The sequence below is a fragment of the Urocitellus parryii genome, assembly GCF_045843805.1.
Source record: "Urocitellus parryii isolate mUroPar1 chromosome 13 unlocalized genomic scaffold, mUroPar1.hap1 SUPER_13_unloc_8, whole genome shotgun sequence".
In the NCBI taxonomy this organism is placed as follows: domain Eukaryota; kingdom Metazoa; phylum Chordata; class Mammalia; order Rodentia; family Sciuridae; genus Urocitellus; species Urocitellus parryii.
Window position 1 is genome coordinate 347207 of NW_027551776.1, and position 25379 is coordinate 372585.

The window sequence follows — 25379 nt, forward strand, 5'->3', positions numbered from 1 at the left end:
ACATCAATGGATTAATACACTGATGAAATCGAGACACTTATGATCCAGTCACTCCCAAACTTGATTTTTGAACATCCTATAATAAACTGTGAGGTACATTTCTTATCCAAACCATATCAAGTGGCAGGAGATTGATATAGCACTGAGGAAAAGAAAGCAATCAAAGAAAAACAGAAAACTGGCAACCCAAAATATTGTACCCAGCATTGTTATTCTTTAGATGTGAAAGATAGATAAAGCCATTTCCGGACAAACTAAATCTGAGAAAATCTATTTCCATCAGACTTGTCCTACACATAATGCTAAAGGGAGTTCTTCAAACTGAAAGAGATGTTAATGAGAAAGTATAAAGCATCATAAGATATAAAACTTACTAGCAAGAGTAAATATATAGACAAACTTAGAATGTTCTAATACTATAAGCAAGGTACTCTAAACATTCATGCCTTTATTATAAAAATTAAAACAATTAAACATAATAACGGAATTAGTATCTTAAAAGACAATATAGAAAGACATAAAATGGGTCATCAAAAAATTCAAAATGTGGAGAGGAACACAGGGGAAATGGGAAAATTCTTATAAGCATATTTCTGATTCTTTTAAAAATTATTTTCTAGTCTTTACAGGCATGCTAATTACCATCATTTCAAAATAACTTCTTATAATTAAAAAATGTTATTTATAAACATTATGGCAACTACAAACTAAAAATTCATAAAAACAAATAAAAAATAATAAGGAAGAAGAAATTAAACACACTACTAGAATAAATCACTTAACCACAAAGGAAGACTATAAAAATAGAGAAAATAAATTACACTAAAACTTGAAAACTAAAAACAAAATTGTAGTAGCAAGATCTTGCCTGTCAATAATTATCTTAAATTTCCAACCGAAACTCATAGATATACTTAATTTAACAAGATCCAGCTATGTATTGCTTACAAAAAAAGACTTAGTTCACTTTTAAGAAATGTATAGAGTGAAAATGAAGAGAAATAAAACCCCAAAGGAAGCAGGAGCAGCCATACCTATATAATTAAAACAGACTTTAAGTCAAAAGCAATAAAAAGAATGGTTATGTATTTCACCAGTTACAAAAATCTGCTCAAAATTGGTTAAATACAGCTTTAATATCTGAAACAATCAAAACACAATTAAAAAATAGGGGAAAAACTTGAGGACATGGGAAGGGGTAACTTTTAAACAAGTAATTTTCTCATGGGAGAAAAAAAGCAAAAGTAAACTAATAGTATTATATCAAACTAAGGAGTTCCTGTGGAGAAAATAATCAACAGAGTGAAATGGGAGAAAATATTTGCAAACTACACATCTTCAAGGGGATAATATCCAAAATAAGTAAGGATTTCAAAAAACTTGATAGCAAAAAAAGTAATTGTCCAAGCTTTAGAAATGGGCAGTAGATCTAAATAGACATTTCTAAAAAGAAGACGTAGGAATGATCAACAGGTCATGAAAAAATTATCAATCTCACTAAGCATGAGGGAAATGCAAATCAAACAAAATTAGCTACTACCTCACTCCAGTAAGAACTTATCATTAAAAAGACAGAAGACAACAAGTGCTGGTGAGAATGTGGAGAACAGAGAACAGTAGTACCTCGTTCATGGAGATATAAATTAATACATCTATTGCGAAAATTAGCCTGAAAGTTTTTTTAAAAGTTGAAAAATAGAACTACCATGTTATCCAGCAATCCCATTACTGGGTACATCCAAAGGAAATGAAATCAGCATATTGAAGAAAGACTTCTGCACTGGTGTGTTTGTTGCAGCATTACTCATTCTAATCAAGAAGTAGAAACAAGCAAAGTGTTCATGAGCTGATACAAGGACAAGGAAAATGTGGTATATATACATCATAAAAAGTATTAAATTCTGTCTTTCTTGAGAATATAGATGGAACTGGAAATCATTATATTAAGTAAAATAAGCTAGGCACAGGAAGACAAGTACCACATGATCTCATTCACATATAGAATTTAAAAAATGTTGATCTCATAGAAGTAAGAGCAGAATGATGGTTGACAGAGGCTGGGGAGATAACAGGGTAAAAATTAGAGGAAACTGATCAACAGTACTAAGTTACAGTTAGATTGATGCAAGAATTTTTATGTAATATTGCATAATAGTGTGACTATATATGACAATAATTTACTATGTATTTCAGAAAGTTGCAAGAAAGAGTTTTAAAGATTTTAAAACATAAAAAAATGATAAATGTTTGAGGAGTCAGATATGTTTCACCTGACTTAGTCATTATACAATGTACAATGTATTGATATTACACATGATATTATAGTGCCATGAACAATTTTGTTTTATTTATTTAAAAAATTAATTTAAAAAGTAAATTATATACTTTAAAATTTATAAAATTATAGAAATCATGAACAAATTGATCATTGTCAGAGATTTGGGACAAGGAAATGGTTTGGGTAAAGGGAAGTTTCATTATAGAAGGGCAAGTGTAGTGGAAATTGATATTGATATATTCCAGTGAATTTGTACTGTACTTTCCCAGTTTTGCATTTTCTCATGTGTTTGTGTGTGTGCATGTGCATACTTCTGTGCAAGATTTTTACATCTATAAGTTTATATATCCATCACTACAGTTAAGGTATATATAAGCTGTATATAAAAGAGAATAGTTACATCATCACAAGGTGATGAAATTTCCTCCAAGAGACTCTCTGCTAAGGGCAATCACAAGTATCAGCCCAAATCTCAGCCATTCAAGAAATCCCACATTAGAAATTAATTTCCAATTTCAGTTCACTAAAGAACAGCTCTTTTTTCTATACAGTTTTGGTTCATCTAGTCATTTTATTTTTATATCTCTATGATATTTTCAGGAAGTATTATTTTATCATTTAATAAGCATTTTTGGTTACTGGAAAAAAGTGATGGCTTATCACTACTTGTTACTTACCACCATGAGGCACGTGTAGTATTTTGTTTTCTTTTAACATAGACAGAAATGTATTTTTGCTAGTAATAAAATTTAGTCAATAAATTTTCAATTTAAAAGTACATATGTATTTATGTATTTAAACTTACATTTAAGGAAGAATATATTTAAAGTATCATTTTCTTAAGATTTAGATGAATTAAACATTGAAATTAAAGTTTGTAAAAAATCTATTTTATACATTTATCCAGTTGTTCAGCACAACAGGTTAAAAACACTTATTTTTTCTCAGAAAAACAACTTGACACCTTGGGCAAAATCAAATAATTATAGAAATGTGAGTCTATTTCTCATCTCAATATTTCATTCTATTTGTGGTGCATTCCTATACTTATTCCTCTACTACCCATAATAAATATTCCACTACTACACATAATTTAAAGAAGTACTATAGTTATAGATGTGTGAAGTGTTTATTATACTCTGGATTGGTATTTCAGTCATACAAACTCCATGAAATAATTATAAAACCTGGAATGAAAGGATAAACTTGCTTTGGTATTTGTATTAAAAACAAAAGAAGAAAAAACAACTTATAAATGTCAGTAGTTTTGTTTTCCAGAATAATATTGAATTACTGTCTCATCTATCTAGAGTATGTATACCAAATCAGTAATAAATAATTTTTCAACATATGAGGAAATAAATTCAATTTTAAATAAAATTGCCAAAGTTGAATAAGATCCCTGAAACATTAGTTTTAATCTGGAAGTATCATATGGACCCATACATTTGTGTGTGTGTGTGTATATATATATATATATATATATATATATATATATATATATATATATATATATATTCATTACTTAGAAACAATAAAAAACTCATTAGCAAATGGGAATGACTAGCATCCAGATTATAATATCAACCTAGAATTTCCAACAAAACAAATGAGAGTTTTTGGAGAAATAGCTAATTTTAGTACTGTAATAGGAAAGGAATAAAGTGAGCCCATGAAATTAGGAACAGAGAGCAAAGATTCAAACAAAAATTGATGAGATTGAATCAAATGAATATCAAAGCCCAATTCAATGGACCCCATGGGCCAAGGATGGGACAATTCAAACATCAAATTCATGGTTTTCAATAATTGAAACTCAGATATATAAAATTTCATGAGTTGCAATAGTACCCCAAAATAAAAATTCAATATAAAAATGTAAAAAGTAACTCAAAACCTAATGTTTAGGTTTTGTTGCATAAAAGCACATTCTGAAAATCTGCATAAATCTGAAAATATAAGCATTAATCCTGTTTTTTTTTGTCTACATTAACTTCCCATAGAGGAACAAAAAGTGTGGTAAAATAAAATTATTGGTAGGATAATCCCAGTTAAAAAATGTCAAGGGGCTGGGATTGTGGCTCAGTGGTAGAGTGCTCACCTAGCACAAGCGAGACCCTTGTTCGATCCTCAGCACCACGTAAAATAAAGGCATTGTGTTGTGTCCATCTACACCTAAAAAATAAATATAAAAATTTTTTTAAAAGTCAAGGATTATGAAGTATCTGAAAATTTAACTTTTTTTCAAGGGTGCAGAATCTGGAATTTACAGTCTTCTTTTTCTTTTTTCAGTGTACATGCTTGGGATTTTATTGACTTTTCTTGGGGAAATTTAAAGCAAAAGGGCAATCTGTTGGCTTCTTCCCAATTCCCATTAAATTTTTATAGGTCACTACATAAGCTTTCAACATATTTAAGCCACAAAAAGCATAATTAACCTTTGGGGCTACATCTACCCTAAAATCAAGCTTATTTATTCTAACATGTACCTCCTTCTCTCTAAATCCCACTCTAATTCCTCTTTGCCTTCTACTACTTAGCTCATTCTGATTTACAATATCTACCTGAAAAACATCCTTTAAAGGCAGTTAAGATGGAGAAGTTAAACCATTTTAAACAAAACTTATAAAAACATTAGTGTTCACTATTTTAAAATTCTAATTTATATAAATTTTTTGAATGTGTTGATTAAAGAAAATCTAAACTGACACCTGGTAATATTAAAATGATATTTTTTTCCTGTGGTGAAATTGTTGGAAATTATTGTCTATTTTTCTTTTAATGTATGAGACAGGAGGTGATTAAATAAAATTATAAAAGAGGAATTATTAAACTGACACTAAAAATATGTTTTTGATAATAGTAAGATTATAGAAGAGATTTTCTGAAGAATACACATGAATTAAGAGGTTCAAAGTGGGTACAATTTAACTATTATTAAAGAGTAAAATATATAATTAAGAATAAATCAATATTGAATATGAGGTCAGAATAATTGAATTTTTTAAGAGGCAATTTGCTTCTTTGGCAATCTGAGCAATCTGCAATTGCAGTTCTCTGTTATTTTTAAATTTGTTTAATCAAAACAGAAACTTATATGGGTTTCAACCCATATAGGCTGAGAGAACCTTTGGAACAAAGTAGAGCTAATTACCTGATCCAAGAAATACATTAAAATATACTGAGTTGGTTCTTCTTTATTTGCAAATGAGCTAAAATCCAGAGAGATTCTTAAGAGAGTTTTATAGGAGAATACACAGATTTAGAAATAAATAAAATTAATATTCAAATATCAGATCTTGAAGGAGCCAGCATTTAGCTGTGTGATGAGTTTTAGGGAAAATGTCTATGAACACCTAGGGGGCAACCTAGCTGCCAGTATGGCCCAAATGAAAGCCTTGAAACTTGAGTAAAAAACTCAGTCTTCAAAGGGTAGAGTTGATCTGAAAAATGACCTGAACTTTTATCCATGTTCTGAACAAAGAAAAAGCAAAAGGGGAAACAGTTTATATCAAAGCAGAGATTTTCAGGGCCCATATTTCACTTATCTTTTGCTATGAGTTAAAAAGTTCAGAACTTAGAGGCTTATACCAGCAAAAATCATGTATTTTATCCCTAAATTTACAATATAAACATGGTATAATAGGAAAGGCTCAAATCTGCTTCACTTAGTACTTCATCTGGGAGATCCAAAAGGTCTCTTTCATGTGGTTGAGAGAGCAGTAGGCCAAGGACCTTAGTTCCATTTTATATGGAGATCTTCTTGGGGCTTTTGGGTATTCCTTAGAGCATAGCATCTGGATCAAAAGAGTAAGTGTTCCCAAAGACAGAGAAGAGAAATTGAATCCTCAAGCCCCAAACATGGCAGAGTCACTCCCATGATATTACTTAAAGCTTTTACAGAGCCCATGCAGACATAAGAAAAAAGGGGCCTAACTCTGTATCTCAAGCATAAGAGTTGGTTCCCTTTGGTCAACCCAACACAATTGGAATTTGAATAAAAAACCAAAAGAAATACTGTAGTGGTGGTCTGATGACTAGAAAATATTTCTTGGGGCCAAAAATGCAACATTGTTTTTTATTTAAGGGAAAATTACCATCTGTGTAATTCACATGGAATGTTGTTCATGTCCACAATTTGGGGAACTTGGGGCCATGGTCAGGCAGAGTGCTAAAACTTTTTTGGATGGAATTATAATTACTTCATATTTAATTTGTGTTATCACCAAATATTGACCTCTATCAAAAAACAGTTAATTTGGTCAGTTCTTGTGTTTGTTTCCTATACATTTGAATTTTCAACTTATGTAGAGTTATAGACCCACAATATTTTTATCTTAAGTATAATGTTTAACAGTAGAAAGAGAACTATAGTATTATTGCCTAGGACATTCAAATTTGTTATTATAGTAATAAAAGCAAGACTAGGATAAGCACTAAAAGGGGAAGAAAGAGCAAGCAAATATTTTACTATATGGATGTTCATAGTACATATTTAATATTCACCAGCACTCTGGTGAACTAGGCAGGCAAAAGTGAAAAATCTTGGAATCTTCCCACAATCAGTTTTTTTCTTTTTATTTAATGTGTCAATATTCCTTTATTTATTATTTTTTAGTTGCAGATTGACATAATACCTTTATTTCATTTGTTTATTTTTTAAGGGGTGCTGAGGATCAAACCCAGTGCCTCATGCATGCTAGGCAAGTGCTCTACCACTAAGCCACAGCCACAGCCCAACAACAAGTTTTTTCCATAGAGAAAATATAACCATTTAATTCTCATTGAGAGAATATAACCACTTAATATAATGATTTTGTACATGTATAAAAAAGTAACATGTAGAATGCTGAACTTTGTGATTGAAACAAATAAATGAAGTGAAATAAAACCAGGCTGTAGAATTTTTAACCCCTTGACTGTGCATGTTTCATTTTATTGGTCTTCAAACTAGCCTGGGTCATCAGTCTCCTGTTGTTAATACCTCTTTGCCACAGTATTGATTAAAATTGTTTTTCTTTATTTTCTATTGCTATAACAAAATCCCTAATGCTGAGTATTACAAAGAAATGAGGTATATTTAACTCATAATTTTGGAGGCTGAAAGTCCAAGATTAAGAGATTCAATTTATTCAGGCTCTGATAAGGGATCTTGGCTACATCACAAGAAGGTAGAGAAAAGGAAACAGCGTTGAGCAGAAGAGGCCAAGTACATGGGTCGTTTTGTTTATAATAAGTTAGTTCTCATGAAAACTAACCCAGTTCATGAGACCAGTATTAATTCTAATGGGCATGTCCCCAATGGCCTAATCATTTTCCTTTTTTCTACTAGGCCCCACTTCTTAAACTGTCCACCACCTCAACATCATCATACTGAAGACCAAGCCTCTAACACATTGAACTTCAAAAGACACATCACACCCAAACTATAACAAAAATATAATGTAAAATTAGTAATTTATTTTATTTAATTTTGTTGGAATATGATAAAATGCATGACCCATGCCCACTAGGTAATATTCTACCAGTGAACCACACCCAGAGCTCCTTCCTGACCATTTTAATGTGTAAGAATAACTATCACTTTAAAAAATATTAGTGGAAAGATAAATTGAAATCAATCTTTAAACATTTATTAAATTTTCATCATTTACATATTTTAACAAATAACTGTCTATTTTGGAATTTGTACCATGGAAATAAAAACAAATATGCAAAAATGCATAGACAAAATATTCACTGCATTTATAGTAAAAATTAGAAACAAACTAAACATCAAAAAGTACTGGTGAAATAAATGTCATCCCCAAATAATATAGTACTATGTATTCAGGAAAAAGAAAGGTTTTTTCTGAGTATCTTGAACTGATAACATGACTACAAACCCTATTATAAACAAGTTATACATAACTTGAAATAGCACCATTTTATGTCATGGTCTGCTGACTAAAGCTCGGGGCTGAGTACCTTTAAACACTGGTCACATTTGGGATAGGAAGGGAGAATGGGTGACTAGTGGTGCACCTCATCACACATTGATGTTTTGATCAAAATGAATCTATGTTTCTGTATAATTTAAAACAAAATGCTTTTAACGTATTCATATAAAATAGAGAAACAAGTAAACAATAAATTGTTGAAGAAATAGTGGTTGCTCAAAAGATGTGCTCAGCACTGAATTCAAGGAGTAGGAAGAAAAATTGTAAAGTTGATTCATTATTTTGTCAGTTCTAAACAATGAGGAAGAATGTCTAGTTTGAATAAAACAAATAGTTATATCATCAGTTTATCTTACTGTTACATTTAAATATAACATTTGAAGTTCAAGAATTTTCACTAGAAAATTGAGTTTAAATTTTTAAAGACTATTTGATTAAAAAAATAAACAGAAAACAGTCTGACTAGGTGGACATTATCTCAATACCATGGGGATTGAGAAATTCAGACTGGAGAACCTGAACTTTAACCTAGAACTTCTCCAGCCCATCCCTGTACCAGCTCCAATATATCAGACACTGAAAAGACTGAAGACCCTTAGCACAAATATACTTTGCCACTATAATGTAGACCCTAGAGAGGTCTCTATCATAATTGTAACAGCTTTTCTCCTTGCCAGAAAGATGGTTACAAAGAATATCTGTAGAATTTTTGCAGAGTCATTGTGGTTTGAAGCTTCCCCTTTCTTGTAGATGAAAGATTCCTCTTTCTTGTTACAGAAGTTACTCCAATAAACTTCTCCTCTTCCCTTCTCCCTCCTTAGTGTGTGTTAAAATCTATATATCATGTCCGGGTTTTTAGTCCTCGTTCCCTTCCAACCTGCAGGAGAGATAGGGAGAACACGACCCAACCAGGACAAGCCAAGAAAGGAACGGGCCGACAGACAGCCTGCACCCAGCCCTCACTGGAGGACAATCAGATGCATCAGGGAGACCAGTCAAGGCTGGAACTCATGGAAGCACACACAGCTAATATAAGGCACAGGAGCCAATCAGGATAAAGGTCAGCAGGGTGAGGAGAGTTCGAGTGTACACCCATTCTACAGGCAGGAAGGGGAGACACAAGCTGTCTACGAGGGTGGAAGGGTTCTGAGCCTATCCTAGAGGTGGTCCGATTTTTCAGCACAACCCATGGTAAAACCTTCTGGCTGATCACCAGGCGCCATCTTAGCCAAGACCAGGAAGTGCAGTCTGCAAGTTAGGTTTCCTTTTCTCCATTATAGGTTTCTATTTCTCTGATGTGACATGTCCTACATCATCAGACAGAACATTCAACCTTTGCTGTTTGGGAACTGGATTATTTCCCTTAGTATGATAGACTCCAGTCCATCAATTTATTGGAAAATGTCATAATTTCATTCATCTTTATGGCTGTGTATATATATTACATTTTCTTTATCTAGTCATCTATTTCTGTTTTTCTTATAAAATTTAAGAAAATCTTTGTCCAATCTAGAAATATGAAATAAGAAATAACTGTTATGTAACCACTCACTGAGTTTAAATCTCTGGACCCAGAGTCCAAGGATTTTTTTTGCATTAGCCATCCTGGACTTCTGCAGCTGAATTAAACTTGCTTCATGCAAATTCCTTGAGTGTCCAGCCTAGTCTGTACTGCACCAACCAGGGCCATGAAATATGCCTCAAACACAGTTCCATTGGACATGACATTTCAAAGTCACTTTCATCTTTCAGGATTAAACTGTTTACTTCCTTCAAAAGTCACAGCTCATGTGAAACCTGCTGGAAATACAATCTCCCCCATTGTGCTCCCCTCCAGTATCCACAGACTCCCTCTGTGTCTGTGCTCCTGAGTATGCCTCCTAGTCACCTGTTCCAACCTATCTGCTTCTAAGGGATAGAGGTTCCTGAGTCTCAGGAACTGAGCACTTGCACAGGAGGCACCACTGAGGTCTCTGGCCTCAACAGGCAACTTACAGCAATGCTGAGAAGTAGGCCCTCTTACTTAGAGCAGGAAGGAAGTTCCAGGATCCTCAGTCCCACCCAAAGCTTGATCCCTCAGTGCCAGGGTCATGCCTGGACTTTCATGCTATTAAGATCCCTGTAAAAGTCTGTTCCCTGATCTTGGGACTTGGGCAGTGCTGAAGCAAGTGCTGAAGCAATTGTACAAGCCTGGTTGTGTGGTGACTCCTGATGGTATAAGGTAGGCTCTGATACTGTCAGAATGTCAGGATGTGGCTCTAAGGTGATAGCCTGAGCTCAGAACCCAGACAGGCTCAAGTTATCTTCAGTACTGTCACATATAACCAGGACAGAGGTAAGAAAGCTGGGTAACAGGTTTCTTATCAAAAAAATGAAGCTACTGGTGATTTCAATTGCTTTGAGTGTTAGCTACAATATCACTTGTAAAGGAGTTATCAAACTGCTAGATAATAACCACTGAATATGTAATAACTGCTATTTAATTTAGGAGATATTTACTGTTCATTGGGTGGATTACATAAGCCTCCACCATCCTGTTGGGGTGGATTGTATAATTTTCTGCATTAAACACACATACAGGAAATGAATTTGAGTCTCAGTTGGTGAGATGATAGCTGAGTTTGAGAGAATAAATGCCTTTTCCAGGATCACTCACATTTTGACAGAGGCAAAGGCTCACACAGTGTTTTTTTCAAAGTCTTTCATAGTCTTAAAAGAAATGAAGATTTTCAAGCCACATTCAATGAGTACTTCATAATAAATTGTAAATTGTAAACTCAAAGCACCCTGTCTCTTGCTATGGGCTTTCTGAGGGATTCTCTAATTGAATAGGAGCCATAAGGACCAACAGGAATTGTAAGGGAGACCAGATATCAGCGCTTGTGACCTTTGTCCTCTTTCTGTAAACCTCTAGCTGAGCCATTAGTTATCATCCCACATGAGCTCTTTACTCATTCCCCACTTTAAATATAATGTATTTAACTTGTTTTTAGATTGCACTCTGTTTCAGTTAGATATATTTTATTAATTTCTTATTACTTCCCTTTTATAACCATTTTATTAAAATTTTATTTAAATTATGGATGTGCACTGTTATGGCTTAGATTTGAGGTGTCCCCACAAGTTTATGTGTGAGACAATACAAGAAGCTTCAGAGGTGAAATGATTCGATGACAAAAGTTGAAACCCAATCAGTAGATTAATCTACTTATGTTGAAGTAGGAGAAAATAGGCTGGAAGTAAGAAGAATTTTCAGATGTTGAACTTGCAAACCAAAGCAAAGACCACTGACTCCAATTTTAAAGCAAATTAAAGAAAGTTTACATGTGTAAAAGTTTACAAGTAAGCTGGGAATGGAACCACCATTTGACCCAGCTATTCCCCTTCTCGGTCTATTCCCCAAAGACCTAATAAGAGCATGCTACAGGGACACTGCTACATCGATGTTCATAGCAGCACAATTCACTATAGCAAGATTGTGGAACCAACCTAGATGCCCTTCAATAGATGAATGGATAAAAAAAATGTGGCATTCATACACAATGGAGTATTACTCTGCATTAAGAAGATCATAGAATTCGGAGGGAAATGGATGGCATTAGAGCAGATTATGCTAAGTGAAGCTAGCCAATCCTTAAAAAACAAATGCCAAATGACTTCTTTGATATAAGGGAAGTAACTAAGGACAGAGTAGGGACGAAGAACAGGAGAAGAAGATCAACATTAATAGAGATGAGAGGGGGGAGGGAAAGGGAGAGAGAAGGGAAATTGCATGGAAAGGGATGGTGATCCTCAGGGTTATACAAAATTACATACAAGAGGAAGTGAGGGATAAGGAAAGAATAATACAAGTGGAAGAAGTGTTTTACAGTAAAGGGGGTTGAGAGAGAAGAGGGGAGGGGAGGGGAGGGGAGGGGGGATAGTAGAGAATAGGATAGAGAGCAGAATTCATCAGACACTAGAATGGCAATATGTAAATCAATGGAAATGTAATTGATGTAACTGATGTGATTCAGCAATCTGTATACAGGGTAAAAATGGGAGTTCATAACCCTTTTGAATCAAACTGTGAAATATATCAAAATAGATGTAATGTTTTGAACTACCAACAATAAAAAAAAAGAAAAAAGAAAAAAATAAAAAAAAAAAGTTTACAAGTTTTCTTGTATACACAAGAGAGCTGATCAGTGACTGCCTCACCCAAGGCCATGCCAGAGGACAATATGTGGCTTAAGGGCTAGGTTTTGTTTTGTTTTGTTTTTTTTTTTGTAACAAAAAGTTACAGAGGGCTGGGTATGTGGCTCAAGTGGTAGCATGCTCACCTGGCATGCACAGGGCTCTGGGTTCGATTCTCAAAATCACATAAAAAAATAAAGATATTGTGTCCACCTAAAACAAACAAACAAAAAGTTACAGAAGTAGGTGTCTTGGGAACTTACAGCTAACAGGGTTCTGGCAAGTGTAATACAAGGACAGATAGCAGGTTAATGATATACATGGCTTAACATTTCAAGGTAGGGAGTAAATTCAGATTCCAACATCAGAATTTATGAGGAGCCTCTGAGATTTTAAAGAAGGTTGTTATCTTGTCCAGGAGAGGCAGGGATGGGTGAGTTAAGAGTATGTGCAGAATTTCCAAACAAGTGTAAACATCAGTATATGGCTGGGCCAAATTGAAATGTTAATAATTATAGTAAAACAAAAATAAACTCTTTAAGAACTTGTGATGAGATGGCTCCAGATCTTAAAATGGAATTAGGATGAGTTCATCATAGAAAGCAGGTTTATTGACTGCAGGGTTCAAAGATACCTCTTGCCTAAGAAATTTTCCTCTGAACAAAGATCTTGGACATTCTTTGAACTTTATACCTAGGGGGAAAGGGAGTTGGAGGTTCACATGGAAAGTGCTCCATGTTCCATCCCCCGGACCAGACACAGGTTTTTACAAATTTGACCAAGAAAACAGAGATAATAGCTTTTTGTACAACAAGCTTGCAGACTAACTCTGTCACACCTTTTGTGTGCAAACCTGGCATTTACAAGAAAGAGAAAAATGCCATCCACAATAAACATCCTGCTAATCTGACAGGAGAAGCTTAATTATGGCAAGGGTCTTTTGGGTTGGAGTATCTGGTCTGCTTCAATGTGGATTAACTGGGTTGCCACTGAAGGTAAGTAGGGTGTGATTGGAGGATATAGATCACTGGGGAGTGCCTTACAGGTTTATATTTGTCCCTGTGAGCAAAGCACTTTTTTCTGCTTTCTGTGACCATGTTCTCAGCTGCTTTTCTCCTATATACCCTTCTACCATGATGTTATGTCTCACCTCAGGGCCAGAGCAATGAGGTTGGCCATCTATGTACTGAACCTCTAAATACACTTCCCCTCCTCTGAATTGTCCTTGTCAAGTCTTTTGTTTACAGTGATGATAAAGTTTAGTAAAACATGCATTTAATTCCATTGACTACTTTTTTATACTATTGGAGTAAAGGTATAGCTTACATTTTTAACCTAAAAATAATAGAAATAGCTTAAATAAATTTTATGTTAACTCATTATTGTGTTTCTGTATATATTCTACTTGCTAATTGACATGACCCTCTGTTTTTATTTTTAAATTTGTTACTGGCATCTTTTGGAAATATTATATTTGGATTTTCATTTTATTAATTTGGTTTGTTCTAGGTACTCCTGGTATTGACAAGCTTGATTAATACTCCTTGGTACTCCTGGTATTGACAAGCTAGATTAGTCTGTAATTTTATTTTCTTATGTCTTTGACAAATTATAATATCACAGTTATAATAGTTTCACTGGAATTCTTTCCTGCTCTTTATTTAAAAAATCATTAGAATAATTTATATAAGGAAATAAAATTCTACACATTTCAGGAAACTCACATGTAAAATTGAACCTTGAGGGTGATTGCATTTAGATATAGATTATTGAATCACTTTACCAAACAATCATGTTGTCTGTTTGTAAATTTTGTAATTAAATATTTTATACTTTTATTATATCATGTACTTAATTATATATTTTGTTAACTATTATTATTTAATATTTACAATGAAAATAATAAATTTTATATACTTTAATGTATTTTCATAAAGTTGTTGATAATGTTCTCTTATTCAGTTTCAATTTATAGTAGTAATTCTTTTTTATCTATTTAAGATCTTTATTTTGATATAGGGTCTGATCAGAAAATAAAATGTTATCAGTTTGGCCAATCAGAAATCTAGAAGTTCAGGTCTGAGGATGAGATTGGAAATTTGTTCTGGAAGGGTACTCCTAATACTGAAAGTTGAGGGAGAATACCCTCAACTATTTGGTTGCTGAATACCTTAATACACCAGTTGTAAACTTCTTATTTCCTTATGGGATAGCTAATGTTATTATGCAACACTAAAATCTAAGTAGTTCAAAAACTTATTGATAAGTGTACCTGCCATTTCTTTCTATCCCAATGTCGCTTCCTATGGGTAGCTACTTTCATTGTAAGTTCCATACACATTTTCCCACTTTTTTAAAGAAGAGACAAACATATGAATATATTCATTTTTATTTCCTTGAAGTTCCTAATAATTAGCACACATCTACTCTTGCCCCTAATCTCCCACCTCCAACCTCCAATAATAATATTTCTCCAAGGCATTTTTCTATGTTGTCATGAGTTGAATGTGTCCTATGAAAAGATATGTTGAGGATCAAAATGATGAACCCAGCCTAATTTCATCTTAAGATTTAGAGCCATCTCATCACAAAGTCACGAAAAGTTAATTTCTCTTTTACTATAAATTACTGCAGTTTTTAATCTTGTTTGTAATTCCTGCTCCTCCTCTAAACTCACCCATGCCTGGCTCTCCTTCGCCAGATAACAATCCTCTCTAAAAGCTTATTGGCACCTCATAAATCCTGGCTCCTCCTGACCAGATAACAACTCTCTCTGAAACCTCAGGAGCACTTCCTAAATTCTGGTGTTGGGATCTAAATTTACTCCCTACCTTGAAATAAAATTCCATGCAGATCATTAATCTGCTATCTTTTCTTGTATTATGTTTGACAGAACCTTGTTAGCTATAAGTTCCCAAGACACCCCCCTTTTGGAACTTTTCTTTATTATATAAACCTTTTCTTCTCTGAGAGCTGAGCTGATCTCTAGCCCAGTTTTGTAAGACAGTTGCTGGCCAGCTTCCTTTGTGTACACAATATAAGCTTGCTTTAATTTGATTTAAAATTGGAGTTGGTGATCTTTTCTTTTCATCTTGGTTCAACACAAAACCCTAGAAGCTGAGAATATGTCCTAATTTTGAAATAGTCTTTGCAGTGAGTTAAGATGTGGTTATTAAGAGGGGCCTTAATCTCACATAAGGAGGGAATTTGGGGCAGATACATATGGAGAACACCAGGTAAAAATACATATATAGATGGAAGTGATGGGCTTGTGTGCTGAAACCTGACATGAAGAAAAGACCACTGACTCCAATTTTAAATCAAATTAAAGCAAACTTGTGGAACACCAGCAGAGCGGGCCCAAAGCCTGCTGAGGGGCGGAACCGGCCCCTCACCCAGTGCATGCAAGATAGGCGAACCTGCAACCCTCGGGCGGGCGGGTCAGGCCCAGCAACCAGCCAAGTGACAGAGCAGCTACACGCGCCCGCAGGGAATGCGGACCGGACCCACTAGGACAGGTCCGGCGGCCGGCTGAGGGCCAGGCCCGTCCCCTCCCCCAGTGTCTGCAAGGTAGGCGGGACTGTGAATACCAGCAGAGCGGGCCCAAAGCCTGCTGAGGGGCAGAACCAGCACCTCCCCCAGTGCCTGCAAGCTAGGCGAACCTGCAACCCATCGGGAGGTTAGGCCCAGCAACCTACGGAGTGACACAGGTGCCCCTGGCGCCTGCTGGGTAGGCAGACCTTTGACCGACCAGCAGAGCAGACCTAGGGCCTTCCAGCATGGTAGATGGATCACACTAATTGGAGGAGGATCACAGCCACTACCTGCTCTGCAAGGGTGATTTTTAAACTATACAAGAGCAATATAAATAAATAGAGGGAAAATATCAAAGACACAACAATTTCACCAAGCAGAAAGAAACGCCAGCAGTATGAAACGACAAGGAAAGAAAGGACCACAGGCAATGCAGGTCAACTCAACTTTAGAAGAGGTAATAGCTGCAACAGATGGAATGTCAGATAGAGAGCTCAGGACATACATGCTTCAGATGATCTGGAGTCTCAAGGAAGACATGAGACAGCAAAATCAGACAATGAAAGATCACATTGACAAACAAATCCAGGAAGTAAAAGATCAATTTCACAGGGAGATAGAGGTAATAAAAAACAAACAAATAGAAATCCTAGAAATGCAGGAAACAAGAAACCAACTTAAAAACTCAATTGAGAATACTACCAGCAGAGTGGATCACTTAGAAGTTAGAACATCAGACAATGAAGACAGAGTATTTCAACTTGAAAAGAACATAGATAGCTCAGCAAGTCTACTAAGAAACCATGAGCAAAACATTCAAGAACTATGGGATAATATCAAAAGACCAAACTTAAGAGTCATTGGGATACAGGAAGGCACAGAGCTCCAAACCAAAGGATTAAGCAATCTATTCAGTGAAATAATACAAGAAAACTTCCCAGACTTGAAGACTGAGACAGAATCCCAAATCCTAGAAGCCTACAGGACGCCGAATGTGCAAAATCATAAGAGATCCACACCTAGACACATTATAATGAAGATGTCCAACATACAGAATAAGGAGAGAATTTTAAAAGCTACAAGGGAAAGGAAGCAGATTACATTTAGGGGTAAACCAATCAGGATAACAGCTGATCTCTCAACACAGACTCTAAAAGCTAGAAGATCCTGGAATAACATATTTCAAACGCTAAAAGAAAATGGGTTCCAACCAAGAATCGGGTATCCCGCGAAATTAAGCTTCAGGATGGAAGATGAAATTAAAACATTCCACGACAAACAAAAGTTAAAAGAATTTGCAGCTAGAAAACCATCTCTTCAAAAAATCCTTGGCAAAACACTACAGGAAGAGGAAATGGAAAACAACAATGAAAACCAACAGTGGGAGGTAGGACAGTAAAGGGGGGAAAATAATCAAAGAGGAAAACAAATCAGGTTTAATAGCATTAATAAACAAACTATGGCTGGAAGAACAAACCATATCTCAATAATAACCCTAAATGTTAATGGCTTAAACTCACCAATTAAGAGACACAGGCTAGTTGAATGGATCACAAAACAAGACCCAATAATATGCTGCCTGCAGGAGACGCATTTGATAGGAAAAGATATACATAGACTGAAGGTGAAAGGTTGGGAAAAATCATATCACTCATATGGACTGCGGAAACAAGCAGGAGTGTCTATACTCATATCAAATAAAATAGATTTCAAGCCAAAGTTAATCCAAAGGGATAAAGAGGGACACTACATACTGCTCAAGGGAACCATACACCAACAAGACATAACAATCATAAATATATATGCCCCAAACAACGGGGCTGCTATGTTCATCAAGCAAACTCTTCTCAAGTTCAAGAGTCTAATAGACCACCATACAATAATCATGGGAGACTTTAACACACCTCTCTCACCACTGGACAGATCTTCCAAACAAAAGTTGAATAAGGAAACTATAGAACTCAATAATACAATTAACAACCTAGACTTAATTGACATATATAGAATATACCACCCAACATCAAGCAGCTACACTTTTTTTCTCAGCAGCACATGGATCCTTCTCAAAAATAGATCATATATTATGTCACAGGGAAACTCTTAGTCAATATAAAGGAGTAGAGATAATACCATGCATCTTATCTGATCACAATGGAATGAAACTGAAAATCAACGATAAAAGAAGGAAGGAAAAATCATGCATCACTTGGAGAATGAACAATAGGTTACTGAATGATCAATGGGTTTTAGAAGACATCAAGGAGGAAATTAAAAAATTCTTAGAGTTAAATGAAAACACAGACACAACATATCGGAATCTATGGGACACATTGAAAGCAGTTCTAAGAGGAAAATTCATTGCTTGGAGTGCATTCCTTAAAAAAAGAAAAAAACAACAAATAAATGATCTCATACTTCATCTCAAAATCCTAGAAAAAGAAGAGCAAAACAACAGCAAAAGAAGTAGAAGGCAAGAAATAATTAAAATCAGAGCTGAAATTAATGAAATCGAAACAAAAGAAACAATTGAAAAAATTGACAAAACTAAAAGTTGGTTCTTTGAAAAAATAAATAAAATTGACAGACTCTTAGCCATGCTAACAAAGAGAAGAAGAGAGAGAACTCAAATTACCAGCATACGGGATGAAAGAGGCAATATCACAACGGACACTTCAGAAATACAGAAGATAATCAGAAATTATTTTGAATCCTTATACTCCAATAAAATAGAAGATAGTGAAGGCATCGATAAATTTCTTAAGTCATATAATCTGCCCAGATTGAGTCAGGAGGATATAGACAACCGAAACAGACCAATATCAATTGAGGAAATAGAAGAAACCATCAAAAGATTACCATCTAAGAAAAGCCCAGGACCGGACGGGTATACAGCAGAGTTTTACAAAACCTTTAAAGAGGAACTAATACCAATACTTTTCAAGCTATTTCAGGAAATAGAAAAAGAGGGAAAACTACCAAATTCATTCTACGAGGCTAACATCACCCTGATTCTGAAACCAGACAAAGACACTTCAAAGAAAGAAAACTACAGACCAATATCTCTAATGAACCTAGATGCAAAAATCCTCAATAAAATTCTGGCGAATCGGATACAAAAACATATCAAAAAAATTGTGCACCATGATCAAGTAGGATTCATCCCTGGTATGCAAGGTTGGTTCAATATACGGAAATCAATAAATGTTATTCACCACATCAATAGACTTAAAAATAAGAACCATATGATCATCTCGATAGATGCGGAAAAAGCATTCGACAAAGTACAGCATCACTTTATGTTCAAAACTCTTGAAAAACTAGGGATAACAGGAACATACCTCAACATTGTAAAAGCAATATAAGCTAAGCCTCAGGCTAGCATCATTCTGAATGGAGAAAAATTGAAGGCATTCCCTCTAAGATCTGGAACAAGACAGGGATGCCCTCTTTCACCACTTCTGTTCAACGTAGTTCTCGAAACACTGGCCAGAGCAATTAGACAGACGAAAGAAATTAAAGGCATAAAAATAGGAAAAGAAGAACTTAAATTATCACTATTTGCAGATGACATGATTCTATATCTAGCAGACCCAAAGGGGTCTACAAAGAAACTATTAGAGATAATAAATGAATTCAGCAAAGTGGCAGGTTATAAAATCAACACGCATAAATCAAAGGCATTCCTGTATATCAGCGACAAATCCTCTGAAATGGAAACGAGGACAACCACGCCGTTCACAATATCCTCAAAAAGAATAAAATACTTGGGAATCAACCTAACAGAAGAGGTGAAAGACTTATACAATGAAAACTACAGAACCCTAAAAAGAGAAATTGAAGAAGACCTTGGAAGATGGAAAAACATACCCTGTTCATGGATAGGCAGAACTAACATCATCAAAATGGCGATATTACCAAAAGTTCTCTATAGGTTTAATGCAATGCCAATCAAAATCCCAACGGCATTTCTTGTAGAAATGGAGAAAGCAATCATGAAATTCATATGGAAGAATAAAAGACCCAGAATAGCAAAAACAATACTAAGCAGGAAGTGTGAATCAGGTGGTATAGCGATTCCAGATCTCAAACTATACTACAGAGCAATAGTAACAAAAACAGCATGGTACTGGTACCAAAACAGGCGGGTGGACCAATGGTACAGAATAGAGGACACAGAAACCAACCCACAAAACTACAACTTTCTTATATTTGATAAAGGGGCTAAAAGCATGCAATGGAGGAAGGATTACATCTTCAACAAATGGTGCTGGGAAAACTGGAAATCCATATGCAACAAAATGAATCTGAATCCCTTTCTCTCGCCAAGCACAAAAGTTAACTCAAAATGGATCAAGGAGCTTGATATCAAATCAGAGACATGGCATCTGATAGAAGAAAAAGTTGGCTATGACCTACATGCTGTGGGGTCGGGCTCCAATTCCTCAATAGGACACCCATAGCACAAGAGTTAACATCTAGAATCAACAAATGGGACTTACTTAAACTAAAATTTTTTTCTCAGCAAAAGAAACAATAAGAGAGGTAAATAGGGAGCCTACATCATGGGAACAAATCTTTACTCCTCAAACTTCATATAGAGCCCTATTATCCAGAATATATAAAGAACTCAGAAAATTAGACAATAAGATAACAAATAACCCAATCAACAAATGGGCCAAGGACTTGAATAGACACTTCTCAGAGGAGGACATACAATCAATCAATAAGTACATGAAAAAATGCTCACCATCTCTAGCAGTCAGAGAAATGCAAATCAAAACCACCCTAAGATACCATCTCACTCCAGTAAGATTGGCAGCCATTATGAAGTCGAACAAAAATAAGTGCTGGCGAGGTTGTGGGGAAAAGGGTACACTGGTACATTGTTGGTGGGACTGCAAATTGGTGCAGCCAATTTGGAAAGCGGTATGGAGATTTCTTGGAAAGCTGGGAATGGAACCACCATTTGACCCAGCCATTCCCCTTCTCAGTCTATTCTCTAAAGACCTAAAAAGAGCATGCTACAGGGACACTGCTACATCGATGTTCATAGCAGCATAATTCACAATAGCAAGACTGTGGAATCAACCTAGATGCCCTTCAATAGATGAATGGATAAAAAAAAATGTGGCATTTATATACTATGGAGTATTACTCTGCAGTAAAAAATGACAAAATCATAGAATTTGGTGGGAAATGGATGGCATTAGAGCAGATTATGCTAAGCGAAGCTAGCCAAGCCCTAAAAAACAAATGCCAAATGTCTCCTTTGATATAAGGAGAGTATCTAAGAACAGACTAGGGAAGAAGAGCACGAGAAGAAGACCAACATTAAACAAGGATGAGAGGTGGGAGGGAAAGGGAGAGAGAAGGGAAATTGCATGGAAATGGAAGGAGACCCTCAGGGTTATACAAAATTACATACAAGAGGAAGTGAGGGGAAAGGGAAAAACAGTACAAGGGGGAGGAATGAATTACAGTAGTGGGGGTAGAGAGAGAAGAGGGGAGGGGAGGGGAGGGGAGGGGGGATAGTAGAGGATAGGAAAGGCAGCAGAATACAACAGACATGAGTTTATCAATATGTAAAGCAATGAAGTGTAACTGATGTGATTCTGCAAGCTGTATACGGGGTAAAATGGGAGCTCATAACCCGCTTGAATCAAAATGTGAAATATGATATATCAAGAACTATGTAATGTTTTGAACAACCAACATTAAAAAAAATAAATTAAAAAAAAAAAGCAAACTTGTATATGTGTACCCAAAGAGAGGTGACCAGCAGCTGTTTTTCCTAGTGCAGGCTAGAGACCAGCCCCCAGTTCTCCAGGAACAGGATTTTATAGCACAAAAATTTGCAAAGAGGGGTATCTTGAGATCTTACAGCTAACAGGATTCTGACAAGCATAATATAAATGCAGATAGTAGGCTAATTATCTACATGGCATACTATTTCAAACTGACTTTTGTTTGTACCTATTGTTAACAGTCAGCTGAGTTTTCATGGGAGTCACTCTTGGAGCAACTTGAAAACAGTTTCTTAGTTCTGCTACTGCCATTTTCTCTAGGATGGATCCAGGTCTTGCTTGAACATGTGGTTTCCCTTCGAAGCACCAGGATGTCTTCTTTCTCCAATAACCCTCCTGTTCATGGCAAGTGCATCAATTGGCTTTCTGTTCTCCAGTGGTCTCATTAATCTCCCTGATTGGAAGGCTATGTGGCCCAGAGTTTCAAAGCCCAGAAGTTCCCTGTTCCCTGGATTTAGACTGACTCAGAGGGCAAGGCCAAATATTGGTTCTTGGTTCTTTTAATTAAACTTTAATTTTTATGTCTTGATCTTAAACATCTATCAAGTCAGTCTCACCAGTCTTAAATTAATAATACTGGGCTTTAAATTTAATGTCTATAACCTTATAGTCATTTACCCCTTTTTATTAATTGGGGTCTGCACAATCTTATCTGTCCTGTAGGTGATAGCTTGTTATCTTAAATTAACTAAGGGTGTGTGTTCTTGAAACAATACCTCTGCAATACATTAACAGGCAACATTTATACAGTTTATAAGGAAAATACAAAATAAAACAAGAGTAAAAACATATTTAGTTTGTGTAAAACCTATCTTGAATTTTGGCTGAATTATATATTATATTCACTGTTTGAGATTCTACTAATTTTAACAACAAAAATCAATTCTTCGAACACAACTTTAAATGAACTGAAGTCTGGCGTGATTTGGAATCATTCTGACATGTAGTAAGGTGTTGCTACCTGCAACAAGGGTACATGGGAGACAGGCAGGACCAGCCTGTCATCTCCGAGGGGCTGAGCGAGAGGGTAAGGGTCACGGCCCAGTCCCCAACCCAAGATTGGGAAGAAACCACACTGAGCTGGGGGTTGTGTCAGCCATGAAGCTGCAGCAGATCTCAGCTTTATTGTGTCAGGGACAAGGTTATATAGTGATTGAAGGAGGGAGAAAGGAGAGAAAGTAGCGAGAACTAAGAGGGGGCAATTACATCACTATCACTAAGAGCCTAGGCAGATTTCAGGTTAAACCATTAGGCAGGGCTAAGGTCAAAAGCCCATGCATGCCAATCCAGCCAGCTCATGTATATGGAAATGCTCTAGAAGAACCCATGAGGCCACCTCAGCCAACACCCAATGATGGCCATGGTCCCAAAAGAGGTAAAATGTTCCAAAAGTAAGGTGGGAGGCAGATCCTTATCTCAAGTAAGGCAGAGCTCCTACAGATCTTAGGTGAAGTGTTCTATCTGAAGTCGATCTTTTTTCTTAAATATCATTTTACAAAGTTTGTATATATTGTTGCTTGAGTTCACATGAATATCACATTTAAAACATGAATTAAAGAAAGGCTGAAAGCTTTTAATCTTTGTGGAAAAGTAGCAAAATACTTTCATGTTTCATAGTATGAAACTTTATATAATTTAGGCTCTCATTAACTTAAAAAATATTTAAATCATACTCCAATGTAAAAAGTAACATAAAACTTTATATCATATTGATAACAAGTTCAGTTATAGAACATTAAATGATATAAATAAATCTCCAATAAAGTTTGTCATCCTTATAAGCCCAAAATTACCATACAACTTTAGTTTGGAGAACCCTAGCTTGATATAATTTTTTTTTTTAAAGCTTCTACCTTAAAGACTTGTATACCTAGAAGATATGAACATATTTAATATATAAAAAAAGAATAATAGCACCATAATTATATTGATGTTTTATTATAAATTAAAATTCCACTCCTAAGAAAATAACATATTATAATATTTCAAAATAACTGTTGTTGTTTAACCATAGTTAGATAATACTTAATTTCTTTAAAATTACTTGCTCAAAAAAAAAATAACCAAGAATTAATAAACATAATGTTATGGGTAAATTAATGTTTTAAGAAATCCTTGTCTTTTTAACGTATAGATTAAACTTTGGTTTATATCAGTGTATTAATATTTGACCTTAAGAAAAAACTTCAATTACCCTTGACTGATCTTTTTACATATTCAGGTGGAGGTGAGTGTATATGTGTGTTTGTGTGTATGTGTATATTCTTTAATTATATATATATATATATATATATATATATATATATATATATATATATAATTTTTAATTCCTCTTTCCAATCTGTTACCCCCCTTTTTTGTTTACAATTTTAAACAATTCTTGTATGTTTCTGAATTTAGACAAGACAAATTATTTAATTTTACTAAAAAAATACTTTATGTTACTTACATTACTCTTATTTGGAATAGTTGAAACTTTTGGGCCTTTGTATATAGCAATCTTTAATAAACCTTTGTACATAGAATCACATCTGTTTACCATTTTATGAGAACACAATGTTTAAGTATATAGAATTATACCTGTTTGGACTTTAAATTTTTAGTAAAACATTTTTTTTTAGTAAAGACAAAATAACTTTAGCTCCTTCCCCCTTTTTTTATTTACCAATTTATGAAAACATCAATAATGTTACCCAATGGAATCCAAAGAGTTAAGAGTACTTGATGATATATTTAACAGTTGGCATTTTAACCTTGTAAATTAATCAGATGTTTAACAAACATATTTAGGAGTAATTTCATATCAAATCAACTTTACTTATTTTTATCAAGATATTAGACAAGTATATTAAACAGTACTAACCATTTCTTCCTTGTTGAAGAAAAGTTCTAGTACCATGGGATATTAGATATTTTGTAAATATTAACATTTTATTAGTTCTTTGACCACCTAGAGAGACTTTTGAGTTAAGTTCAATTTTAAATACAACTTTTATCTGTTTACACAATATAAATTGAACCATTTTAAATGATACAAATTAAAGGTATTTGGATCCATTTTTTTAATGTTGTAAATGCTCCTTATATATCTGCCTGAAGCCAGATTTAAAGTTAGGTAGTCAGTGTAGTTAGGTAAATCGGGTCTAATACCGAGTGAAATCTAAAATGGAGGCCATACTGAGAATGACTCAGGGAAAACAGGACAACTCATGGAATGTTTATGAAGTCTTGAAAAGGCCCTAGGCCAAAGTCCACCTCAAAGAAGTGTTAACCAACAGCCCCAACAGATTTGGAAATAGCCCATCCCAGAGAAGTGATAATCCCATCCCAAGAGGTGATAATTAGGCCCACCTGTGTCCCACCCCTCGGGCCTTCCAACCTACATTCCATCACCAAAACTATAAAATGGGGAAACAACCGCACTTCCACGGATTCCACCTCTTGGGTCCCCTTCTTCCTCCGGGAGAAGTCTTTTCTGCTGTCCTTTAATAAACTTCTAATTTCTACTCTAACCTTGCCTCGGCATGCTTCTTTGGTGTTATTCTTCAACACTGGGGAAGCAAGAACTCATCACTGGTCAACAGCGGTAACATGCCAATTTTTATATCATGTACATGATATATGGACATACACACATATAGACATTCA

General features: G+C 35.0%; 1 pseudogene; it reads right to left on the reverse strand.

Annotated features, from left to right (window-relative positions):
* Positions 1 to 25379, reverse strand: part of LOC144251449 (glutamate dehydrogenase 1, mitochondrial pseudogene) — a 73483-nt pseudogene that overhangs the window by 1901 nt on the left and 46203 nt on the right.